Below are 12980 nucleotides of genomic sequence, written 5' to 3'. Positions count from 1 at the left end.
GCCCGTTCGTATCCCACTCCTCGGTCCCTTAATAGGATAGGCCCTGACCACTCACAGTCATGCCCCAATTGTGGTCATGACTCATGCTCTTTTGAACACATGCTATGGCTGTGCCCAGCCCTTAACGCCTCTCCACTCATCACGAAAGTGCAATCGGTGGAATCCATCAAAAGCAGCAACCTCCGCATTTAACTCCAGACTGTCCAGAGGGCTCGCGACATTGCGGCGGGACTTCTCCCGGTACCATCTTCGGCGGTGTAGCCGACTTGACCTTGGGGAGCCTTCGGCTCCCCTAGATCTGAGTTTTTCAGGACTCGTATAAAGTTCTTGTCATGTAATGTCACTCGACTAGGCACCGCGTTTTCAAGCTATGAGTAATTGCAACAAGCCAATTAAGGCTTTATAGGCTTATTAAGTTTAAGGGAAGAAACAAGTAGGACCAGGCAACAAATTACAATATTCAATTACACGTGGAAATAAACTGTACTTAAATGTGTCCGTAAGGGCAAAATAAGGCGCGATGTGTAGGTGATGCTCACTTCTATAGTATTAGATGGTTTATCAAGAGTTTGGTAATTATTAAATTCGCAAGAGGAGTTAATAATGCAATGCAGAAACTTTAGCAATTCCGCACTTCGGCGATCTGAGAGCTGTTGCGAACGTATAAAAGCGCTCTAGAAGGCGAAAAATATAACGTAAAACTGCAGAATGTAATTTTATATTTACCATGGCTTTTCCACTATATGTAACACTTACCCGAATTCAGCTGAAGCGCTTTCCCAACTTGACTACCAAAACACTCTCTCTCGCTTCCATAGCTGTCTTTATTTAATTTTTTTTTTTCATTGGAGCAACTGAAGGTTGCCCGAAACGCATGCGCGAAGATCAACCAACCTGTACAGATGAATTCAATGAAAAGAAACAATGGAAATATTTGTGCCGCAAGTTGTTGACATAGACAAAGAGCGCTATTTATTGTGATAAAAAAAGCTGGGAGGTCCGCCTGAATCACTGTTATGACCTCCTACTCGGCGTTGGGGTAAGGGGAAGTCCGCCTGATCGGAAGGGGGCGGCCACAGAGCATGCGCAGCGTACAATTTCCTTGCCTGCGAAGCATCTTGTCAACAGGAATCTGCCTACACGATGTGCTTTCCAACCTGTGTTGAGTAACCAGGACTGTACGCAGGGGGACACACTTTCCTCTTCATTTGTCGCTTAACTAGGGAAAGAATTTTTTTTCCGCTGTTATTTTCATTCGTTTAAATGTATTCACATAACGCTGGGGTTGAAGCGCATGATGTTCCATACATCGCTCATGTAAGCATATAACAAAGCACACTTAAACGCTGACGCGTTGGCAGTGTCACGCGCTCCCCAAACACAATCTCGTTCAGCCTAAAATAAGCCCAAATATTCCATGGCTTGATGGTTTAACGCTGACGTTCGGCATGGTTTACACATGTTCCGGCTTTTGTATCACAGTGTTTCTTTCTTAATTTCTACACTCCTTTGTGTGCTATTATTTAAGCCTCAAAACCTGCCTCGTCCCCATCAACGTGCGATGACCTTCTTTTCGCGAGGACTGGCGTTGTACTAGTGCGTTCAACGCTTGAAGTCGCTTAAACGGACTGCCCTATAAACCACAAGACAATGTAAGATGCCATTAGGCTACGTGATTACTTTCAGAAATTACAAATCTTGAAGAAATTTCAAATTTTGAAGAAAATGCAAATTCAGACCACCGAAAACTTTCCCTGCCATAAACCATTTTTCTTTGGTGGTGGTGTGGTGTAGGCAGACGCAAAATTTGGAATCCGTTCCCCCCATTGTGATGTCTCGCGCCTTTATCTCATTACAGCTAGTATAATTTTTAAAAGCGAAGCGTTTCTTTGCGAATCTTGGGGGATTTCGTGACCGTGGATGCTGTGGCCAATCACAGCAGTGTATGCGCGCCGCGCGCGCCTTTAGGTTCCTTACAACACCACCAGATGGCTCTGGTCCCGGCGCCTCCGCGACAGCGGTGGCGCTGGCCGTGCGAGGGAAAGAAAAGAAAGAACCAGAAAGCTTGCCGTGGCGCATTCGCGGCTGCGCGGTAATGTGCATGCTTACATGCGTACATGTGTGCTGGTGCTTCGACTCTTTATGCATGCACTCAGGCAAAGTTTCGATATATATAGACTCCAACTCGTTGGATCTGCTTCATATTTTTTTCGTATGTTTCGCATTTTCTATTTGTCTGGCGTCGAGATAAATATTCTCTAACATAGAGGCAACACAATCCTATGTCGACGTTTTTATTAGATGCCAATGGTTTGAAACAGCGATGTTCATGTTCAAACAGTCTTTCTGGAAAAAGGTAATTTACTCCGGTGAACTTCAGTACCTTCATTTTGAAGTTAAATTTAATCAGTTATTAGTTCAATAGGTTAATTGTTCTATAGAAAATAAATTGCGGGAATCTTATGGTGTACGTAATCTATTCTTTCAATGCGCAGTTCCTCGTTGTTTCTCTCACCAGCACCGTCTCTTTACAGCCGCTGTCATTAAAGTGAATGGAAAAGAAAACATGTTCTTATCCACCATTCGTAAGTTCTGACATCATATGATGAAGCACCTAACCGTCCGCTCAAGCCTGTCCATCGCACTGCTGGCTGAAAAATGGACAAACATGGGCCGCTCGTTTCAAACCGCCGGTTGAAGCATATTATGTCGTTCTTGGGTAAGGACAAGTTAACCGCGAATCAACAAAATTAACCCGCTCGCCTCGTAAAGTGGCTGCGTTTAGTTAACGCATGCCTGCCTTTTCTCACCGTAAACAGGGGTTGTTTTTCCTGTTACCTCCGCTGTGGAGCTAGGGACAGTGTCACCCACGTAAAAGAAAAAGCGCACCAGATTTTTAAGCCTGTAGTTAGGAGTCTGCGCACACTCTCCAACCCCTTCGCTTGTGCCGGGTGTTCGTGCTCTTGCGTGCAGGGAAACAAGTCCCGACGACTTTCTTGTATTTCTTCACACGGACCTAAGTTTCTCGACTCTCGTGGAGCTGGGCTGATGCAGTACAAAAGTGCCTGTGTTTGCACTTGCCGGCACGCAAGTTCAAACTTCTGGCGATCAGTTTTGATCTGCTTTTCCTTCCGTAATTTTTCTTTTTTGTACCCTAATCTCGAGAACTTTTGAGTGAGGATTCTGCTGCGCCCCGTCGTTGCACAAAGTAAGAAGATTCCGGAAGTTCCTCCGCAGATACTACAACGATTACCGCTTGGTTACAGTGTATTCATCACAGGGTGCCGCCAAAATATAACCTGGTTTCTGGATTTTGGTCATGATTTAAGAAAATGCTTTTTGGAATTCACAATTAGGTAAGAGCGCCTTGTGGAGCGTACTGAATGTTGCTTATTTTCTTCCGCGATGCCACTAGAATTAATGAAAACGCTACTCTGCTAAACCGTTTTATACATATTCAAGTGAACTTCCATGGAAGCGGATACATAGCTTGTTCTCTTCAGTGTCTTGTGAAGTAGCTTTTCCCACAATCCTTATACAACGCCGGTTGCTACCTCTCTTGCTAATGGTCTTCTTTCTATTAATCCCATTTGCCTGTTCACTGAAGAATTTTCTGAAACATTGAAGAAGTTTGCCTCCGTATTTCCATCGTAGCCTTTCTTTTATTGGCAGCCTGGAACAAGAGCAAGGCTTGATAATATAATTGCAGGCGTCTTTTTGTTTCTTGAAATTCAGGCCGAACGCACGGAACGTTCTCGTGTCGGTGGGCTCATGCATGCTGCGTTTGTTCTCTCACAAAGAGTACAGTGGTTTCCCACTCGTATGCAATGGATTGCACTTGCCGCGCTCGGGAGGAAACGTTACGAAACCAGCTCATAGAAGTGGCCTTCAAACGCACATTTCTCTCGAGAATAAAGCAGTAAATCGCGACACAAATCCTGCACATACATTGCTTGCTCACATGAATCTGTAAAACATACAAATCTGTTGACTGAATTCGCGAAGAGTGTGTTTTAGGTAACCTAGCGTACGAGACGCGTCAGTTGTCAATATGACTAGGCCAAGAAAGTTTGGAGGTCAGGTGGACGCCTAAGTGCTTGTAAAATAGTGTTGAATGTACAGAATTACCATCAAGAAAATAATGAAGCATAGAGACCGATCACTATCGAGGGAAAGTGGTTTGGCGACAATTTTCAACGTTTAAGGACATCATTCGAGATGAACACCAGGTTGTTACGCTATCAAGATCTTGCTGCGGAGCGCTATAATCTGATGGCGAGAAGACGCTGCGATAAATTATGCAATTGTATGCGTAAACACGAATAGACCACGTGATTTCAGAAGGACGCTTGTTTATAAAGGCAAAAACAAAATAACAAACAGCCAAGGAGATTCCCCTGAAACATCACTTCCCATCAGTGAGAAGGGAAGGGATTTTACTGCGACAGCGATTATATTAAAAAATCCGAGCGCTTCCGCCCTTGGCGTCATCGGCATTGCCATGATGTTCCGTATAACGTACAACTGCGATAACAGCGTGGCCGCGCGCCGTATGCTGCAGGTGAGAGTGAAAACGTGCGCCGTTGAGTCGAAGGTGGTAGCTCGATCTCGCGCGAGCAAGGGAAGGAGGCGGAGATGGAGGCGGAATTGGCACTCTGTGTGCCAATTGGAAGCGCACAGAGTTCAAATGAACTCTGTGTCCTTCCAATCGCACTCTTGATGAAGGCCGGACCCCGGCCGAAACGGCAGTGAAGTCCTATTTTTTCCTTATATGTATTTGTTATGGTTATTCGTTACTATTATTCGTTATAGAAGTGAACTGCGTTTAGTTTTTCAGCCTCGCCAAGCAGATAGAAAAGCAGTAAACATTGCTCGAAACAGCTTAACCAATTTCTGAAGGAGCAGGATTTTCGTTTAGTTATTTTTTTGGCCAGGTGTTCAGTACAGTTGGTTAAATTAACTGCACATGCACTTCTACGACTTTCTAGGTTAATTTTCAACACCTTAGTTATATATCACTCATCCATAGTGAATCGACAAAAGAAATAGTACTGGCAAATGAAAAAAAAAACAAATAATAGGACACTGACTACAAGAAACGTAGCTTCGGTTTTCAGGGCCCACGCTGCAGCGTCTCGCTGCTGATCACTTTACGTGCAATTTTCGCCTGAAAGCAGAATCGTGTGCGCGGCTTCATATTGTGGTGCAGGCCAGATGCGGTAACCGAGCTTCCGCGAGCCAGTTTATCTGATCGAGCGAAGCAAAGCGATGTCTTGAATATGTATGGTACCCTAATGTAGTGCCAAATGTGCGTATCGGCGGGGTGTGAAATCCTATAGTGTAATGAACTCCTAGTGTAATCAGCTAGTGTCAACAAGAATAACGGATGTAAAGCTTCCGCCATTGCGTCGATGTCCGCCGCTCTCAGGCTCTAACCCTGATGGTGTCTAGCAAATAGAGTAGGTAGCTGAAAACGCACCTCCTCCCCCCCCCCCCCCCCCCCCTCCTCTGTGCGCCTCTGTACGCGTTTAAAAATGTTTCAATATTACCAACCTGCCTTAAGGCCACTGTTGGACGCACGAGCCTCTCAGAGATACCCAATGACCTTGGAATATACGTCGATTGATCATTTAGGCGGCTGCCACTGCTTAGCGGACGCTGATTATATGAGTCGGCGGCCAGTAAGCCTGTTGTTTTTGCGAGGTGTCGAACTGGGTGCCGCCTCACGCGAGAGGACTTGCGAAACTGGTCAGTCAAGAATATGGTCATAGTACATTAGCCATACGCCCGCTATGCGGCCACACATTTCGTATAGTCTCATGAGTTCATCCAACGCTTTCGTGCTTTCACTTGAGTGCCAGTTTCCGTAGCAGCCGCTCTTTTATTCTTATATATTTGAATTCACGTCTTGCGCAATGCGAAGACCCGCCGCATTTCGTTTCCTCGTGTGAACCTCAAGTACATATATTATGTCAGCTACATGTGCGTGATCAAGGATTATAATGGGGATTCCCTTATTACGAAAAAGCAGTTCTGCTGAAGCCTGCAGGGTGGAGCAGGGTTCAGGAAAGAGAAAATTGTCACCCGCCCAACTGTCGCAGCGGATGACAATTTTCCCTTTCATGCCACCTTTGTGTTACCGCTATACGCCTCTCATTCTCACGGGAAGTGAAACGCGCATAACCTTAATGGAACGAAAGATGAACGGAGCGAAAGCAAAGCACAAAAAAACTGGTCCTCAGTTACGCCGAGTGCGTGAAACTTGAGATACTGAGGCCAGTCCCGCGAACACCACCTTTCGTGATAATTTACTCCGACTGGCACATTAACGCTTGTGTGCTAGCGTTTAATATCCGTTTTCTTCTCACGTATGCGGCAGGCGACGCGTCAAATGATACCGTTCTTTGCATAGCTCCGCGGAAGCCCGAGTTAACGACCTCCAGAAGCGAGACGGACCGAGAAACAAAAATTTCTAACCCTCCTCCCCCCTCCCTCCCTCTTCCTTGGTTCGGCCTTAATGTCATCATACTGTCTTTACTTTGGTCATGGGACAACTTAGTTGCCTGCAAAACAGCGAGGCAGTTATGGTTCCTGCGACCTCCCCGCTTTCGACTAGTGCAATCCTGTCGTTTTTATTTATTTTTCTCCTTTTAATGTTGTCTAAAATAATAAGCAGTAAGTTAACAGAAAGAGAATTTCAGCATTCAGCTGAAATCGTATTATGTTCAGGTACCTTCAACAAAATACTCTAGAAGCGAGCAAATACTGAAAACCTCCCACAATAATGAGGCAAAGCCTGGGTTTAACTTTGTCAGGAGGTATGTTTGTGTCCATCTGGAAATCTATTTTTGTTTGCTCTTCAGCGCTGCACTTGCGTCGAGTTTCAATCTCAGCACATGGTCCGTCCAAGTTTTCGTTAACACCTTCTTCCCGTCAGACAACGGGTAAGGGGGGGTGTCGACAAACTGCTTGTGGGAGATCGCGGCCCTTTTAGAGGAGGGTCATTCCGAGCCACAGTCCCCCACAAGCATCCGACTCATCGACCCACGGTCGGTGTATTAATCACGAAATTTTTCACGAATCTTTTTACTTTCTTAAAGAAGCTTCACGTGGGCGCGCGCGCCAGGGCAATGTCCGAATGTGGAAATCCAAGGTTTTTTTCATTAAAGAAAGAAACGCCAACGAAGGCGTCAGACAAACGGATACGCTTTACGTTAAGTGGAGGCGACGTTAAGAGCCTCTCTACACACAAGTCGCAGCCAAACTTTATCATCCTCCGAGCAGCGTTGGGGTGCTTACGGAAAGCGCGTTCGGAAAGGTTGATAACCGGTGAGCGTATCACTTGATGCTAGCAAAGTTCAACGCAGATAGGTGAACAGAAGATGCTGTTCACGAGTCAATACTTCACGGGCAGACATTCACATTGAAAGAGTTGGCTAACATGCCGAACATGAAAGAAGCATCAATCAATCAATCAATCAATCAATCAATCAATCAATCAATCAATCAATCAATCAATCAATCAATCAATCAATCAATGCTTGTGCAGTGCGTTGGACACAGTACATTCGTTGTAAAAAACAGGCCGATATAACAATAAAATAAAGAACACAACACAATCATACCGCGAACCAAAGGTTTAAGGCTATAGGTAGTCAAACTGGAACGGGCCCATTAAGGCAGATTACGTGTGTGTAATATCGCTGTCTGTGAATGACATTATTATAATTAACATACACATAGGAACAACCCTGTGGTATGAGTGCTGACGCACGCATACATTAGAAACCGGAATACCACGAAAAACAAAACAAATCGACACGAACAAAACTACATGAGAATATAAGTAAAAAAACACACAACGAATAAAAAACAATTATGAAAAGAAGAGCGTGCATGTAACTGAACGCAAGGTAGATTCACAAGATAGAGTAAAAAGGCACTTGAACAGCATGTGAAGATTATGAAACAACAATGCAAAGCTTAGAAAAGAATAACGACAGTGTGTTATGAAATACATCGAGGTCATCGAAATAACCGCAATAAAGGCAATTATGAATCAACCATCAATTCAATCAATGATTTATTTAATGTTCTCAGGGGCAACACTGAAATGTGTATGCTGGTGCATACACACTTAAAACAAACAAAAGCGCGAACAAAAAAGGTACAAATGTAAAACAACTACGACTGATATTTACGTATACAGAAATAGAATGAAATAACGAGAACAAAAATACAGAAAGCTTGATAACCAGCTACATAATGTACAACAATACAGCAATGCACACAATTGATAGACAGAGAACATGTACGGAAGGAGAGAGAAACTGAGAAGTCAGGAGAGGAGCACAGCTAGAGAGAAGGCTGATGGGAAAGTTGGGCGCTCGGAACAGAAAGAAGACCACACGTTCTGGCATATGTCGAGATGGAGAAAATCACACTTGTAAAGTGTTTGCATTCTGCGGAGAGGCGAGTGTCTGTTGAAAGAGGCAGGGACGTGGAAGGGTCTACTTTGCTTGTAGTCTTCTGGGGAGCCAGCCGTGAAACAGACGCTGGTAGTTCCGAACATGTGATAATTCCATGAATAGTTTCATAGAAAGAGGACGTCGGGACGACTACGTCTTCATCTAAGCGACTGAAGTGTAGGATGAATATTTGGACTTCCAAAGTTTGTGTGTGAGGTATACTCATGAAGGTTTTCTGCCCAGGTTCAGTTAAAATGCTATATGAATTGCTTATGACATTACACACCACTCACGTGCATTCAAGTAAAGGGAGACAGCTGATGGTTGTAACATATTTGAGGAAGGAAAGTGAAGTAGGCAGACATCGTGTTAAATTTTTAATATTAATTATACTACTACTACTACTACTACTACTACTACTACTACTACTACTACTACTACTACTACTACTACTACTAATAATAATAATAATAATAATAATAATAATAATAATAATAATAATATAAGAAGAAGAAGAAGAAGAAGAAGAAAAAGAAGATGAACATGATTTAATCCATCAATATCATTATTTTCCCAGTAACAACTCGCTGGTCTTGGCATCGGCGCGCGTGACAATTGGTATAATATACATACGTAATCGGTCAAGCATCCACTTCGCAGTATTTGGCTGGGTAGAAGGAATAGGTTCAGACAGTAAAAGCAGCTGTGGATTTTTCATCGAAGGAGTAGGCTGACCCTAGAAAGATGTTAAGCAATAGCAGTATTCGAACAAGCGTCGCGACTCCAAACCTAACTGTTACATGGAGTATAAGATGAACATATATATATATATATATATATATATATATATATATATCAAACAAAGTGTAACGTAACAAACGATAACAAGATACCAAATGAAACATTGACTAAAAGTTGTGGAAGTGTGGACGCCAGCATAAGATAACTTACATGGGACAAGGCGGATATATATATATATATATATATATATATATATATATATATATATATATATATATATATATATATATATATATATATATATATGTAAAGAAACACGAATAATAAGTACACATGTAATACGATGAAGGTTTACGACATAACACCCCGAAAGAGCATTGACATTTCTGGAAGTGGGTTATGCAATGGATTCGAGTACTGCTTGGACAGTGGGAAAATGTCTGTGAAATATGACAGTTTCGTGTCAGTGTTCGCTGCAGGCCCGCAGAATCATCACCAAAGGATTCTTTGAGACGTCAGAAGTCGATGCATGACAAAAGTCTAGACACGTTCTTTACTTGTATTTCCCAGAACAGAATTCTTACTATAATGTTATCCAATATTTCTGTTCAATCAATGAGACCATTTACAAGATTGAATAAGAAAGCTATGTCAGCTAATAATAATAATAATAATAATAATAATAATAATAATAATAATAATAATAATAATAATAATAATAATAATAATAATAAATTAAACCTATGTTACAGTGCCCAGAAACAGCTATAAGGAGCCTTTGAAATGGTGCACTTACAATCTAACACGCGAGACACAGGGCAAATGTTCTACACCAAAGAATTGGTGGTGTCGACATGTCCAGCGAGAACGTCCTATGCGTCGCCATAAAGCCCAGGCTGTGGTGATTGCGCGTGAACCCTTGCGCGAGATCGTAGCAGATGCTGCCGAGCGTGCCTTTGTACTCCCGCGATGAGAACATTTACGGGCCGCTTACAGCGCTGCTGTGTGGGCTCTGCCACATGGGCACTGTCATCTTTGAACACGGCACCACGCCGCCGTTGAGCGCCTTCTAGCTTCACCACCGAAAGCTCCATCTCTTAGCGCACTAAATACTGACCACTTTAAACATTCTATATAGAGAAACAAACAAGAGAGAAAAGAACGTGAATGAAAGCGCGTGAATTGCACAACATGGTCGTCTACAGTGGCAGTAGAGAACCGAGGAAATAAAGCCTGAAATATGTAAATTTAGGCAGAATACGTATATTGCGTGTTGTTGGAAGTGGAGCCACAATGCCTTGACTTATGCAAGGGCGCGCGGAAGATGCGAGATGTTACCTAGCACATGTTTGCGGTGCGCTAAGTTGTGCATGAACAAGAAGCTATGGTCATCGTATAGTGTCATGAACCACCTTCAAGTTGAAAAAAAAAGGTGTTCCTTAACACAACTTGGCGCTAGAGGTACTAATATAGAGATGCACCTCAAAGGGCAGAACTATGGTCACTAGGATTGCGTAAACAACGCTTGCAAGTTGAAGATGCAAATTTATTGTGGATGCCCCTAATGTGGTTCGAATTGGATTTGCCCATTCTGCCCCAATAAACGACGCAGTCATGCTGTTGTGGCGGAGTGATGGCACCAGTATACAGTTCTGTGCCTTTAAAATGCTCTGTAGTGTCTTTCTTCTTCTCTTTTTCTTGTACGTCTTTTTCTTGTGTGAGTGTGTGAGTATCATTCACCGCTGAATGTTCCTACCACAGTAGCACCAGTGTATTTTCTAGCGTGGAAGTCTCTCTAAAGTCAAATTCGATTAGATTTATTTTCGGAACGCCTCTGTTTAACTACACAAATATTATTTTAAACGATGAACTAGTTGAGAGCCAGAATAAGCCGAAAGTGCGCATGTCAGGCACTTTAGACAGTATTAAGAGCCTTTCGTTCTGCTCACAAATACCAATACACGCGCTATGGCATATAAAGTGACGCCATTATTGAAATTATTATCTTGAGCGTCAGCAACATGGTTACACAGCTCAAGTAACCGATACACACTGTGCTATTTGACAGCTGAGAATACAAATAAAAATAAATAATTTCCCTTCATATAACCTATGAGTTAGCGCATGTAGGCCGTCGATTTAGCCTGTGCAGGTAACAGTTTTTTTGTACTGCTAATAGTGATGATCGAGGTTGTTTGTGCTCCCAACCATGTTGCTGTGCAGATTTCACCCGCATAACTGTATTTTATTAAGCGTACCGTGTGTCCCAGCTAACGTTAACAAACCTGTTCAAAAAGAAAAAAAGAAAGAAAGAAGATTTTAAAAACATGGTGAAAGATAGAGTTATAAGGCCTACGGTGTACGGTAATCTAAGGTATTCCGACCAAACATCGTAGGTTTTAGAATCGTATCACATAATGTTCTTTTTTTATATCTCTCATTCTTTGTGGCTAAGTATGTTTGTTTGCTGGTTAGATTTATTTACGACAAACGGAGCAACAGATTATTCAAAAGGCATCCGGCATAATTCCCTTTCACTCGATGGCGTGATGTCAAACAATTGATGAGGATTGTACGATATACGCGCGTGCAGGCTTTGGTAAAGCGGTTTGGCCTTGTTCGGTTTAATTATCGGACAACGATGCTTTATTGTACCGTTGCAAGGCATTTCAATTCAAACGTTGCGATTGTCCCAAATTCTGAATGCGACGCCTACTGAATGTGCGAGTGACCAACGTTAAAGGTTGGTAGTCTGTATGTGACCTCATACGACTGTACAATCGGATTGTTGCACATGGAAACGCTTGATAGCATGCCTGGGGCAGCATATCGGGTGATCAGTCAGGATCACTTCTCCAGCATATCATCAAAGCTTGTGTATCGTTATAGCATGGTCCATCCGAGAGACACAATAGCGTGGACGTGATTATAACGTATGTATTATTTGCATAAGTGTTTTCATGATATCACGTAGGTCATCTATCCCTAGAGTTTTGCGAAGTGGCTCAGGAGCCATGCAGTCCGAGCATGCCACTTGGGCAATTTCAACGAAAGTTTCTCAGAGATGCTGTTCCAGCTTCTTGCGCGTACGTCGTGCCTTTGAGTTGCCCGAAGCAGATAATGGCTGACAGGTGTGGTACCCTACATGGATGCCAATAACTCTCTATATATATGCATTTCGAAGAGTTTAACTAATTTTAATAATTCTTGGGTTTTAAACTACAATAGGATTATGAAGCACGCCGTACCGGGGGCCTCCATATTAATTTTCAGCGCCTGGGATTCTTTAACGTGCACCCAATGCGTGGTCCAAGGTCGTTTTTAATTATGCCCCCATGGAAATGAGGCCGGTGAGGCGGGGATTTGATCCCGTGCCCTCGGGCATAGGAGCACTACACCAAAGCCGCTACACATACCACGGCGGGTGATTTAGAAGAAGGCAGGGAAGAGGCGAGTGAAGCAATGTTCAAATATATGGAGCTCAAATATATGAAACTTCATGAAGTTGTTTCCTTTGTACGCCGTCCTCGTTGGATTTTTGACAGTAAATGTACGCGTAGCAACGAGTCCTTGCTCCGAATGTGGCGTTCTAATTGTTTTTGCCAGACTATTTGAAACGTGATAGCTAGAATTGCACCGAAATGTGGAAACTTATTTTGGCGCGGGCGGCTTGAGTATTTAGCCCACATATGTCGACAGAGTGTTCAGTACCGATCCGCTTGGACGGGATATTAAAGATAAAGACAAAACACGACGGCCCAACATGAACGG

This window comes from Dermacentor albipictus, chromosome 5, assembly GCF_038994185.2.
Source record: "Dermacentor albipictus isolate Rhodes 1998 colony chromosome 5, USDA_Dalb.pri_finalv2, whole genome shotgun sequence".
In the NCBI taxonomy this organism is placed as follows: Eukaryota; Metazoa; Arthropoda; class Arachnida; order Ixodida; family Ixodidae; genus Dermacentor; species Dermacentor albipictus.
The sequence above is the reverse complement of the archived record's forward strand: the minus strand, read 5'-3'. Positions refer to the sequence as shown.